This window comes from Adiantum capillus-veneris, chromosome 4, assembly GCF_014529385.1.
Source record: "Adiantum capillus-veneris isolate H3 chromosome 4, ASM1452938v2, whole genome shotgun sequence".
NCBI lineage: Eukaryota > Viridiplantae > Streptophyta > Polypodiopsida > Polypodiales > Pteridaceae > Adiantum > Adiantum capillus-veneris.
Window position 1 is genome coordinate 83,422,467 of NC_140934.1, and position 14,004 is coordinate 83,436,470.

Below are 14,004 nucleotides of genomic sequence, written 5' to 3' on the forward strand. Positions count from 1 at the left end.
TCAGAAAGGCACAAAAATGTGTAGATTTATGCATACCAAAACTGCCCTTCCAGAGGATGGTGAGGTCCATATGTGATGAAGCTACCTGGGGCACCAAAAGGTGGAAGGTGGTGGCATTGATGGCTCTACAGGAAGCAGCTGAGGACTTTCTACTGGAGTACTTCAGTGACATGACCATTGTTGCAGCCCATGCCCACAGGGTTACTATAATGGACAAAGATAGTGAGACATTGAAAAGAATAAGGTGGAGGTATGACAAACTGCTGGTCCCCAATGTCTGCAAGGATAAGAAAATGAGAGAAATTTTGTTATACCCCCCGGAGCTAGTGCCTCAGCTCACAGTTGTAGATGTCACACATGATGTGAATACAAGGGCAAAGGCAGAGACAATTGCTCGCCAAACAGAGGAAATGAGGGAAGCAGAGCTTCCAGAGAAAGCAAAAGTAGCAGAGGTGTCCCAGAAACAAACAGAGTGCAATGTGACCCTGTCTATAGAGGCAATGAATCAAGAAACTCTGCTTTCAATGAAGAATGGTTTGCTTGCAGAGATACCATTTGTAGATGGAACCAGAAGCCTAGCTCTGGAAAAGGTGGACATTGATTTATTGCAGAATCCAGATGCTCAGATTTCAGACACAATTATCTATGCTTGTCTTAAGTAAGTGTTACTATCTTGCTAGCTTTGAAAACTCAGCTAATAGGTTTGCTAACTCAGGTAGAGTCTCTGCAGCCTGATCAAAAGTCAACTCCCACTGCACACTCACACAGAGGTGTTTCTCCTTGATCCACAAATGTCTGTAATTATTAGACAAAAGAATAGTCCATCTGGGACATTTGAGAGCTGGTTCCGCCACTGTGCTATGCTGGAAGTTACTGTGATCATCTTCCCATATGAGAACAACCATCACTGGAGTCTCATATGCCTTGATGTTGACCAACCAGCAGTGTGGGTGTTCAATTCAATAAAAGGAACCCACCCTGAAATTAGGCTGTAAGTGTTTTGTGTCAGAAAGTGTTTATTATAGATATCCATGTAAATTTGAAGCCTCATGCTAACATCTTGACATTGCCTAATGCAGTTGTATAAAGAGGTTGTTGCTTGCCTATGGCAAGCTATGTGGAAGGTATGAACTATACAAGGCCACAATCAAAGAAGTACCTGTCCCAAATGAAACCGATGGGAATTCTTGCGGCTGGAGATGTCTTCTCCATGCAGAATATGTCCTGCAAAGCTACTTTGCATTAAAACCTTTCATGACTAAGGTACCCATTTTGCAATGCATTCAGTTAGTTTTGGTTTAGTCTATAAAAGAATTCTCATCATGTGGTCTTTCAATTTTGCAGAGTGCTTTAAAAAACTACACATATGATTATTTGCAAAGATACCGGGTAAGTTTAATACAACACCTGCTTACTATGTCTAGCCCTAGAGAGCTTGAAGATAGCGGCTTGGATGAGCGCACTATTGATCTTACAAAACATGACGTGCCACCACGACAAACCCCTACATCCGATACAGTGGAATCGCATCGGGCCGAGGGTGTCATATCAGCAGAAGATCAAAGAGTCGAGGATGAGGAAAGGACAAATGAGCATATGGAAGCAGCTAAGGTTCAACCGGAGGAGACAATAAAAGAGGCAAGTCAGCCTGTGGAACAGCCAAAAGAGCCTATGGCTGAAACCGAAGATGAGGAAAGCAGGCCTGTAGATGAGCAAAAGGATATGGATGAGGAAAGCAGGCCTCGGGACGAGCAAAATGATATGGATCAGGAAAGGATGTATGAGGCAAGCCGATCAACCTTGAATCAGGCAGAAAGGGCCATGGGGGAGACCCCTGATGAAGATTTGAATGATGACTATGAAGATAAAGCGGAGGAGAGCAACAATGACATGAACACTATAGAGACCCAGTATGGACCCTTGCTACCTGTAGATACGGTTGTTCCGGTAATGTCTATTCAAGTATGGCAAAATATGTTCAGCTTCTAACTACTTATATGTACTTGTCAACTTTTACAGAGGTTGATTATCTTGGACCTCAATGGATTGCTGCTGATGCGGGTGCCTCTCGGTGACAGAGGACCCTTTGATGATTTGCAAACGTTTCGGATGGGAACTTGTCGAGTCGTGGTTCGTCCAGGAACCAAGGAGTTTATTGAGTTTCTTCTTCCGCGCTTCAGAGTTGGCATATGGTCTTCAATGCAAAGGCAAAACTTATCGCCACTAGTTGCAATAGTTTGCAGTGTATGCCAAGCTCACACGTCAGATTTTGCCTTTTTGTATGATCAAAGAAAATGCGTTACTGTTGAGGGCCACTACCACCCTAAAAAACCAGGATTACCTCTTTTGTACAAACCGTTTAGCCAAATCGGTGTACCCTTTGATGCAACTAATACACTACTAATTGATGATACTCCCGAAAAGGGAGAACTAAATCCGCTGGGAACAACTATCTCACCACCTTCTTTCGAGGGGCATTCCTTCGATTTTTACCTTGAAGACATTCTGATTCCATACTTACAGAAATTGTATCTCAGTCCATTGTTCACGGACGAGTTTGTACTTTCTAATGAATTAAGATGATTCTTCTATCTGTCTTTGTCTTGTCTAACATATATATATATATATATATATATATATATAATATATAGACAGAGAGAGAGAGAGAGAGAGAGAGAGAGAGATTTGACGTGGTAAACAAATGTATTTCAAGCACACTTTTTCACACGGCACAATTGAAAAATGAGATCAATAAACTTCATGTCTTGAAAGTCATTTGTATACACTTGGGTTTACAAGAATATCTGTTACATTGACACTACTTCAACCCGACCATCCAACTCTTTGCACAAAATATCTTTTTCTCTTCGCCGCATCACCTTACGGCCAGCTAAGAAAAAGGAAAAATCTGATAGTTCCTTGTCCATTGACTCTTCAATGATGTCATTTCGCAAATGCTGAAGACTGCATAGCTCCCTTATTGTAACCACCAATAGTAGGCCATTCTCTTTATCAATCACTTCCACATCCACAGTAGGATTATCTTCCAAACCTGCAGAAACTTGGTCCATAGGAATGTACTTACCGTTTAGCATTTGTGATCGCATATACCAAAATGAGAGTAATAGTGATTGGCTTGCAATCATGTACTTGACAACTAGAGTATCAAGCGCGACCTCGCACCGTAAACCAATCTCTTCCTTTGCATACCATCCTTTGTCAAGAAGTTTGTCACAGGATGACTGCTGAAATGACTTGCACATGAACATAGTTTTTGTAACTCTGATGTTGTAGCTATGAAACAGCTCTATGAAGAGTGCAACAGGACAAAAGTTTGCAATTCGAACCAGTTTGGTAGGAACAGAGCTACGCAGAGACCTTTGTATATCCTTGTAGAGCTTACTTCGCATTGCCTCCACCATTGTTTCCTCGGGAACTGGCCAGTCCACAGTGTTCCAATCGGTCGGTAGAGGTAGTTTCACCAACATGCCATTCTTATTGCCTGAGCTGAGTTGGTAAAAGTGGTCATAAAAAAAGATTCCCTCATCAGCCAATCTTTTGCTGCTCCTCTCTGAATACTGTAGAGAACCAATATGGGCATGTACAACATGGAAGAGGCCTATTATGCACTCCACAGGCTCCCATTGCTCATAAGAAGAGGGATAAACATCTGCAATATATATAAGAAGAGTTAAACTAAGAGTATCAATAAGTACAAATGACAAATCTAATGTAATTGAGTTGTGAAGAGTAGAGACATTACTCATAACAAGCGGGAGAAACATTGCAAAATATATAAGAAAAGTTATAATGAGAGTATCAGTAAGTTCACATGTCAAGAGTACTTACAATTGCAACGTGGTTGATGTATATTTGATACATTTCCACCGTTTGCTATCACCTCTGGATGGGTAAACACATGCTGAACAAGAACTTCCTTTACAGATCTTTTGCCGATCTCAACTTTGAAATCCAACACCCTGGCCTTCCATGCTGAGCGGTAAACGTTGATACCACTAAACCTCTTGGGTCTTCTTGGTTGCATGAGGACCCATGAACCTTTGTTTATCCTTTGTCCAACCCATTGGTTGTCTGCACTTATTGAAGCTGGTATTGTAATTGAGGATATGCTACTACTTGGCCTTCTAGGCAAAGTGCCGTTGTTGTTTGTTGGTGTGAGAGACAGTAAACACCTTGAGGCTCTTGGGCGAGAAGACGTGGATGCCATAACTCTCAGAGAAAAGCTTTAGTGGAGGGAGATTCACTTTGAAAGCATTCTAATGGAGGGAAAGTGTTTTAAAATTCCAATATCTTGTGCGGGCTTAATGGTCACCCTCCAGTACGTTAATGACCATGAGAGAATATCAGAAGTGGGACCACACGCAAGCACCTAAAAGCTCGGTAAAAGTAAGGAAATTACTATGCTACAATCCTAGTTTCGTGAAAGTTTTATGCTATTTTCCTATTTTTTGAGTTTTTCCAGGTACTTTTCTACGTAACGTAGCCTTCATGCTCATTGGACGCGCTCTATTTTTCTCTCTCTTCATATGGCCCTCCAAATGACCTCCAAAATTTCCTAATGAGGGAAAATCAAAAACTATGTCCAAAACTGTGAGCTTTTTCTCACAATTCTCTCAAATTGTGTTTTAGATACCCCTGACTTCCAGATACATTTTGAGGCCTTAAACAACATTTTTTCCAAAATTGACCAAAATGCATGACGTTGGCAACCATTTTGGTCAATTTACTCCAAGATCTGTAGTACTGCTCTCAAGCTGCGTTTTGATAAAAAAAGTTTTGGAATCGGAGTCCGTATGTGAAAGTTATGACCAAAACAGTGAGATGTAATTTGGAAAGTTGCTCTATCTGATGTTTTTGCAAGTGATCAGTTTGAGCCCAAAATTGGTGTGTGCACTCCTTAGGAAATGATAAACCCAGTGGTATACTTGGTTTCAAAAAAAATTCTCAAAATTTTTTCCTCAGTTGTCTATCGCGATAGACTCACCATGTACCCCTTGCAGATGTCCAAATGCACTCAAACTTTGTGTACAGGGTATAATGGGCCTTCTGAACCCTAATATAAAGTCAGATTTGAATTTTGAATTTTCTACAGTGAATTCCTAAGTCTATCACGATAGACTCACCAGAGTGTTACTGGGATACAGTTTTTCAATTGTGTTTACAGATTTGAGTTCCCCCTTCTCTTGAGATACTACTCACCAAGTTTCAAGCAATTTGGAATACTTTTCGTTTGTAACTTGCATCAAACAACAATCTCTTTTCTGATCTTGTGAAGTAATTCACTTAGGTGCACTTCCAATGCTCCAAATTTACTCAAATTTTAACCATAGGCTCACAACAACATGTAGAACAAGGCCCTACGGTCAATTTTCAAAAATTTCAATTTTTGTGAAAAAACCCTAGTCTATCGCGATAGACTCAGCAGATTCTTCAATTTTGAAATTTTCCAGATTTCTCTTCACCACTGTGTTCCCTATGCTCTGTACACCTTGCTCACCAATTTCCACTTGTTTTGGACTTTTTCTTAGGTCTCTAACTCCAACTCTAGAATTATGAATCTATCTGATCACTAGAAAATAGACTTAGGATGACTTCCCAATGTCCAAAATCCACCAAATTTTGTGTGTAACCTCTTGAGAGGCTAAACAAGCTATGCTCCAGAGGGTTTTGAAATTTTCAATTTCTTTGGCCCTGCTTTGAGTCTATCGCGATAGACTCAGCAAGTACCCCTTTTAAAGGTCAAACTTCAACTTTGACTATACCACTGTGTTCCAACACCTCTCCTTAGTCCTCCTACCAATTTTCAAGTGGTTTGGACTTTTACTTTGTCAGTTAGACCAGATCTGGTGTTTTCTACAAGCTGAATCCTCTCAAATGGTCTTAGACCCACTTTCTGATGTCCAAATGACTTCAAAAATTTTATGTGTCCTTGATAGCACCTTTCCAAGCTATGCCATAGAGGTTTTTGAAAAATTCAGTTTCTATCACTAGGTTCTTAGTCTATCGCAATAGACTCACAAAGTATGCTAAAATGACACTTTTTTCAAATTTTCTCTTCACAGATGTGTTCCCTACCTTCTGTAGATCATGTATACCAAGTTTCATAAGGTTTGGAAATTTGGTCAAGTCTCTTTACCCAATTTGTCTCTGAAGTCTGACTCAAAACACAAGACAAGTGCTTTGGTGGTCTTCTTGAAGTCCAATTTCAAATTTGAAATGATGGTTAAGGTCTAGGTGAGGAGTGGATTCAAGCTATCTAGTCACAATTTCCAAAAACTGTCCCACTCAAAATGTCATGAGTCTATCGCGATAGACACAGCAGATTGTGTACGAAAAGTCAACTTAAAATTGTGACTTCACTTTTAGATTCCCCTTACTCTCTTGTGTCTATCCCTCAAATTTCATGCAATTTGGACACTTCGTTTGTGTTTTGGGCCATTTTTAGTGTTTTTGTCAGAACCTGAATCTCTATCTGGGCTTTAGATTCACTTCTAGTGATCCAAACACCTTGAAATTTGGTGTGTATGCTATGTAGGCTCTGCTTAAGTTATCCCTAGGAGGGATTTGCAAAATAAGGTCCACAACTAAATATCCCCAACCTATCGCGATAGGCTCATAAAGTTTCCCAGTTTTGGTCGTTTTACAAAGTTCTCTTCACAACTAGTTTCCTTATCCTCTGTATAGTGAATACACAAAGTTGTGCAATGTTTGGGCTATTGGTCAAGGTATTTTTACCACCGTGTCTCTGAACTTAGACTCTAAACACCAGACTTGAGGTTTAGTGGTCAAGCAGGTGTCCAAGTACACTCAACTTTTGGGAGCAGCCTTGTATTGATGTGTTTTACCTGTGGTATGAGGGGTTTTGCCTAATTGTGAGTCTATCTCCAATTCACCAGTCTATCGCGATAGACTAGGCAGCGAGCCACTGGAAAGTGATTTTTTTCTCTGTTTTTGGACAGTTTGGTTCCCAATTCCCTTAGAAGCCTATCCCCAAAGGTTCATTCAATTTGGACTTCTTTTCCTTTGGATTCAAGCATTTCACAGTTCACTTCCTTACACTCAGAAAAAGAAAATTCCCACTTAGATGCACAAGCAATGATGCAAATGCTTTGAAATTTCACATACAAGCTCTAGAGTGTATGCAAAACAAGGTCTTGAGGTCAAACTTTTTGTTTTTTAAAAATTGCAGATTTGGTTTCAGATTTTTTCTTTTTGGGTTTTTTAGGGGGTTTTGTTTTGTTTTTTTTGGATTGGACCAAATCTGTGTTTTCCCCCTACCTTAAGGTCTCCAATGCAAAAACAAGCACTCAAATCGGCTTTCAAACGACCATTTCAGAGCACTTTTACCATAATCAGCACAATTCCGCCTTTTGTGTTTTCAAGCACATTTTCATGTCAGAATTTCTCTAGATCAACATCAGATGTCCTACACTACCTAAAGTCCTACTTTGGATGGTTGAATGGTTGTTTTTGCTTTCTGGCAAGCAAACAGCCTCCTGCTTACCTTTTGCGTTTTTCTTTGCGGTTTTTCTCTTTCAAGTTCTTCACAACCATAAGTCACAACCAACCACACAAACCATAAAACCTAATCTAAACACACAACAAAATAATATAACCATACCTCAACCTCATGGTGGACCACCTCGGCGAGACGCAGGCTCCCTGGCTATCCCTCAGCCAAGAGATCCGCTCTTTGACTTCCCACTAAGAAGGCAAATGGTGACAACAATCTAGAAAACTCTAGAGAAACGCTATACTATCAAACACGAGTGATGTGGTCTACGCTAGTTTAGGCGCTTCGTCCCCGGCAGCGGCGCTAATGTTAGCGGGTTCGAGCGACGGACGATGGAGCACAGCAAGAACACAGACCAACAAACTGTCAATCCGAGGATGTAGCTGACCCGACTAGGGCATGGAGGCAATCTCTGGGTTGTCAACCCTGAGCTAGACACGAACAACACTCTACAGTCACTAATCCTACCACAACACTACCATAAAGCAAAGAAAAAGACAACGCATCCTACGAAACACTACAAGCTCGAAACAGTCTCAAATCATATCAGAATGACTCGAAATCGGAGGGTAAGACTCACAAGGACATATCCTATGTGGCCAAACACCTAAACCCTGAAAACCATAACCGTAAGACCTCTAATCGTTATCGCGATAGACTCAAAACATCAATTTCCAAAGTGTCCAGAACTGATCTACAAAGACATCAACACGAAGAGCTTCTCGTCCTGATTCTAACGACTACTCGATCATTCAGAACGGATGTTGTTTGAGGTACTTATGACCAAATATAGCTCGTAGCAGGCGGGCTTGCGATGTGGTCCTCGGCTTGCATTGCTTGCGTGGACGCGGAGAGCTCCTCGATGCTAACACACTCCTACTCTCATATCTGCAATGTGATTAGTGTGCGCGACGGTGTGTGTGCGTGAAGCTCACTACTATGTGCTGCAGAACCCACGACTGTATATTATTTGAGATAACACACTCCTACTCTCATATCTGCAATGTGATTAGTGTGCGCGACGGTGTGTGTGCGTGAAGCTCACTACTATGTGCTGCAGAACCCACGACTGTGTATTATTTGAGATAACGTAATGTGTTTCTTACAAAGCCTTAGGTTTCAGCTTATATACAAAGCCTTCAAACCTAATGTCTGGCCAATTGACCTGAATTGTCTCTAGGCTTCTACAGAGCTTAATTACAAGAAACTGAGTTGGCTTTACTCATTATACAAGCATCTTTGGCCAAAATACAAGTGCCGATTTAAAATATGAGGTTCCCGTAAACATTACAAAAGTGGCCGTAATGGCTCAAAATAATAACAACGGGATATTCGATGACATCCATGAACTCGTATCTTCATGTTGCAGCATCCATCTTCATCTTCATTACTTCATCACCATCTTCATGTGGAATCTTTACAGAATCTTTGAGGAATCTTAATGAAATCTTTATGGAAACGTTTTTGAAAGCGCGTCCTTTCAACAATATACTGTGAAAACTGCTTGTGACGCTCATTACATTGAGCTCTCTTCTCCTCTTCTCATCTATGGGTGAGCCTCAACAACAAGAAAAATATAAAAAAATCAGTTTTAATGTTATTGAATTTTTTAATAGAAATTTAGAGCTTTAAACAAAATGTGTTTTTATGTTTGGAGTTGATTTTACTCTTTATCTGCTCTGTGTGAAGTATATCTTACACTGAGAGGTAAATTAAGTAACGTAGTTAATGATTACTTGCATTGTGTAGAGGAAACTTACACTTGGAAGTGATTCAATAAAAGTAAAGTTAGTAGTTATTTGCTTTGTGTTGAACTATGTTCACACTTAGAAGTAACTTATGTTAGATAGTTATAGTGAGGAGTTATTTGTTGTGTGTTGATCTATGTTCACACCTAGAAGTAGTTTAGGTTAGATTTATCTAATGATTGTCTGTCATGTGTAGAGTAGTAGTCACACTACAAACAATCTAGGTAGAGTAAATAATAATCTCTCTCTTTGTGTCACAGGTATTCTCACACCTAGAAGAGATTTATAGTGAGGCGGTCCAGGGCGGGCAACAAGAGAGGCGACCTCTAAACACCCCTCAAGGCTCCCATGCTGCTCAATTGGGGCTGGGGCAACCACAAGCACAACACAACAACAAACCCACAGCCAAACCCAAACAAGATAGGGGCACCACCTAATTATGGTATGCGAACTAGGACGCAAGAGAGATATTGTCACAACCAAGAAGATGCACCACACAACACACACAAGCAACCTCACACCAAGACACACATGAAATGGACCAGAGAGAGCTAGAGCAAAGGGAAGAGAGAGAGGAAAGGATCTTGCGTAATACCTTATTTGTGACTTGCAAATGGAGATGGTTCGTTATGATGCTATCGTAGAACTTGTACAAAACTCACTCAATGTTGAGTGATTGCTAATCATTGCCAAAACACACACACACTGTCTTAGGGTGTGGGAGACCTCTCACCACAATACCCTCTTACAATGGACACAAAACTGGCAATGGAAAACACACTAAAACACTTTCTAAAATCAAGATCAACCGATAAAAACTCAAAATACACAAGTCACCTTGAATTCACCAAACCGTATTGCACAAATGGAAGGACGAAGATTTGAACGTCGAATCACACCTTTGATGCACCAAACCTCAATTTATTGATGATGAAGGAGCATGTACAATAGTGGTTTTGAGATTTGTGGAACTCACACTCTCTCACTTGCAATGTGTAGCTTGAAGGCTTCTCTCACACCAAGAGTGAAGCTCCCAAGTGGTTGCTACACCTAAGTCTCTCCTCACGCATAGAGTGTTGGGGTGCTATGTGAGATGTTGGAGATTGTTTTACAAGAAGGAAAGGGGCCTATTTATAGGTTGGATACCCCTCATTAAGATTATTGGAAATCCTAATTTACAAGCTAACAAATCAGGATTATGATTTTTTTGAATATCAAAATATTGCGGGCCTTCTTTGTCTGCTTGAGTCATGGGTGTGGGCTCAAAAGAGAGCATTATTGATGGTAGATAAGGTGAAAGTAAGTAAAGAGAGAGAGAGAGAGAGAGAGAGAGAGAGAGAGAGAGAGAGAGAGAGAGTTACTATACACATGTCTTGAGGCGAGGTGTCTTTTATGGTTAGGTCAATGGCTATTTTGAGTTAGTATGTTAGTGGCTAGTAATCACTAGAAAGTTAATGTTACATTTACAATGGGTAAAATGAGGTGGATGGTTAAATGAAGTGAGCAAATCCTTGTGATGGTGAAGCTTGAAGATGTTTTGGACTTACTTGTGTAGGTTCTCAAAATGACTATCGATCTTCTTCTTCGTCTTCTCTTCTTTACGCCACCGCCGCCAAGATTGATTATCGTGATGAAAATGGTAATTTCGTTGATGAGATCTCTTGATTTGCAGAGGTCAATCATGGTACACATGCTGAATTTATGTATATATATAAGGGTTAAGATGGAATTGTACTTTGGAGATAATAGAGAGATGCATAGAGATGGTGTATGTATGTAGAGGTTCATAAAAGAACTATAGGGATGAGAGAGAAGGGTAATGGTGAAGAGGGTGGGAGAAGCCATGAAAATTGCAGGTTTGAGTGAGGGAAGGAGAGGGAGGGATGTGTAAGAGTGAGTAGGTGTGTGGAAGGGTGAGAGAAGACTAAGGGCTACTTGTGAGAAAAGTGGGCAGACTGGAGTCCACTCAAAAAATCATAGCTCACCGCTGGTAGCTCCAAAAATCATGAAAAAATTTGAGGTGATTATTCAGAGCGTGGGCTACAGTTTCTCTTTTGACCACTGCTCCAAATTCGGAGTGGAGATAGGTGCCAAAATTCTCACCAAAAAGCCTGTTTTTTATACCTGCAAAAGTCTTTCAGTGGCTCCCTCCTTTGTTGAATTTGTACAATGCATCCAAGAGTGAGCCCCTCCTTTGTCATATTATAATACAAAGCATCCAAGTTGCCCTTGACCCATGCATGGAGGAGGATTATTGGTGAATAAAGAAATATATACATGGTGGGACTAGTGTATGGACTATTCATGGACTTTAGCTCAATGAGCACATGGTGTTAGAATAATGAGTAAAAATAATAATAAAAATATGGAGGAGTTATGGATATGGAAAGATATTGGAATCATATGATATGGTCTCTCCTTAAATTATTTTGGGTGAAAGAGGAAAAGGTATGCAAGTAAATAATATAATAAACGTAACCAATGAGTAGAAATCAATTTTTTGTTTTCACGAAGGTGAGGGTGAAAATGTGGGAGTGATTTGTATAAAGGAAAAATATGAGGTTAGAGTATGTACATATTGGCAAAAAATATAATTATGGTGTAAGAGGATGAAAGAAGGTGTACATAGGTTTAATAAAACACACACCTAAGTAGAAATATTTAAATAAAATACCAAAATAATTATAAAAAATCCCTATATTTAGGCCATATATACAATGAAATATTTACACACAAAGAGGACATAATATACTTTTATTTTTTTATTTTTTTTATTTTTTTGGCTCAACTAGCCCAGTGACTAGCTAGCTGAGGGTTTTTAAGAAGATATGGGAAAAGCCCCCTAACTCACACACGCCTATGTACAGTGAAATGGTAGGGATAGCCATAGCGTTTGGGTGAATTTGGTAGGGTGGAGTAATCTAGTATGGCTATTATGGAGAGCCGAAAAACGGCTATCATTAGCCCTCCCCCCAGGATGATGGTATATTCATGTACCATCATAGAGCATCTTTTCCAAAGAGAGTGGTTCAGAGTCCTTGACAAGATCTTCATTGTTTGGCCCCTCAGAATTTTGGCTGGAGTTACACTCATGCTTCATGTAACAATACTTACATGAGACAGCGGGCTTTAGACAGATCTTTGGTAGATCCTTTGGTAGAAGGCGACTCAAATAGGGCTTCAAGCGATACCCGTTTACCTTCCTGGAGTGCTCTTTACCATTCAAGTCCATAAGTTGATAGTAACTAGAATTGAAAGCCTTGCTTACTATGTATGGCCCTTGCCATCTAGTTTCAAACTTGGCATCAAAATGATTGTCAAGTCGATTGTCATACCTTAGCACAAGCTCTCCTTCCTTGATGCCTTTGTCCTTCAGTTTCTTGTCGTGCGTTTCTTTCGCTTGTGTGGCTTTCCTCTTGTAGCACTCCTATGCTGCTTCTCTTTTCCACTCAAGCTCCACTAACGTAAGAAGTCGATCCATCCATACCTCTTGATCATCTTGTGCTCCTTTGCCATGAAGTCGCATTGTTGGAATGTTGAGCTCGATAGGCTGCAAAGCCTCTTGACCATAGACCAAGTGAAATGGTGTGAACTCCGTGGCTTCCCTATATGTGGTTCGATATGCCCACAAGGCACCATCCAAGAAGTCATCCCATAGTTTTGTCTTGTTTTGCACCATCTTTCTAATGATTCCTGCAATGACACCATTAGCCTTCTCCACCAAACCATTTGACTGTGGGTAGTATGGTGTGCTATGATGATGTAGAATGTGAAGCTCTTCACAAACTTCTGTGAGCAAGCCCTTCCTAAACCCTGGACCATTATCAGAAACAATCTCCAAAGGTGTGCCAATTCTGCAACAAATGTGATTGTACACAAACTTGCTAACTGTCCTCTCATTCACTCTTGCCACACTTTGAGCTTCCACCCACCTAGTCATATAGTCTACAGCCACTAGAATGTAGAGTTTACCATTTTTTGTCCTAGGCAGAGGACCCATAGCATCAATGCCCCACTTTTCAAAGGGTCCATTTGCAAGCACTATTCTCCTCGGGCCATGCACCAACGTTCTATTTCCATTTATCTGAAAATTGTGACAGCTTTTACACCAATGTTGAACATCCACATGCAAGCTTGACCAAACATACCCCGCAAGAAAAATCTTCTTCACAGTTGATTCTTGGGCAAAATGACCACCACATGCCTCTTCATGCAAACCTTTTAGAATGGCTGGAATTTCCTCGATAGTTGGTACTCTTCTGCACACTTGATCCTTCCCTCTTTGATAGAGGGAGCCTTCTAGGAAGAGATAGAAACTTGCCTTCTTCATGAGTCTCCTCTTCTGAGCCTTCGTGAAGTCTTGTGGAAACTCACCCTCCAAAATGTAGCCAATAATGGGAGCCAATGACTCCAATCCCTGGTTTCTCGGTTGCTTGACAACTGCTGCCACCATGATGACCTGCACTTCTCTCTCAACACATGTAACTACTTGTTGTGCAAGTAAATCGGCATCTTCATTTTGTTTCCTCGGAATATGATATAGTTGCACTTCTTAAAACTGATTAAACATCCTACGAATGGCATGAACTTTTGTCCTTAAGCTTTCATTCTTGCATGCCCAAATGCCTAAAATCTGTTTAACAATGAGAAGTGCATCTCCCTTTACCATGAGACGTTTTATCCCTTGGCCAATGCACATCTTCAAACCATGAAGTAGTGTGT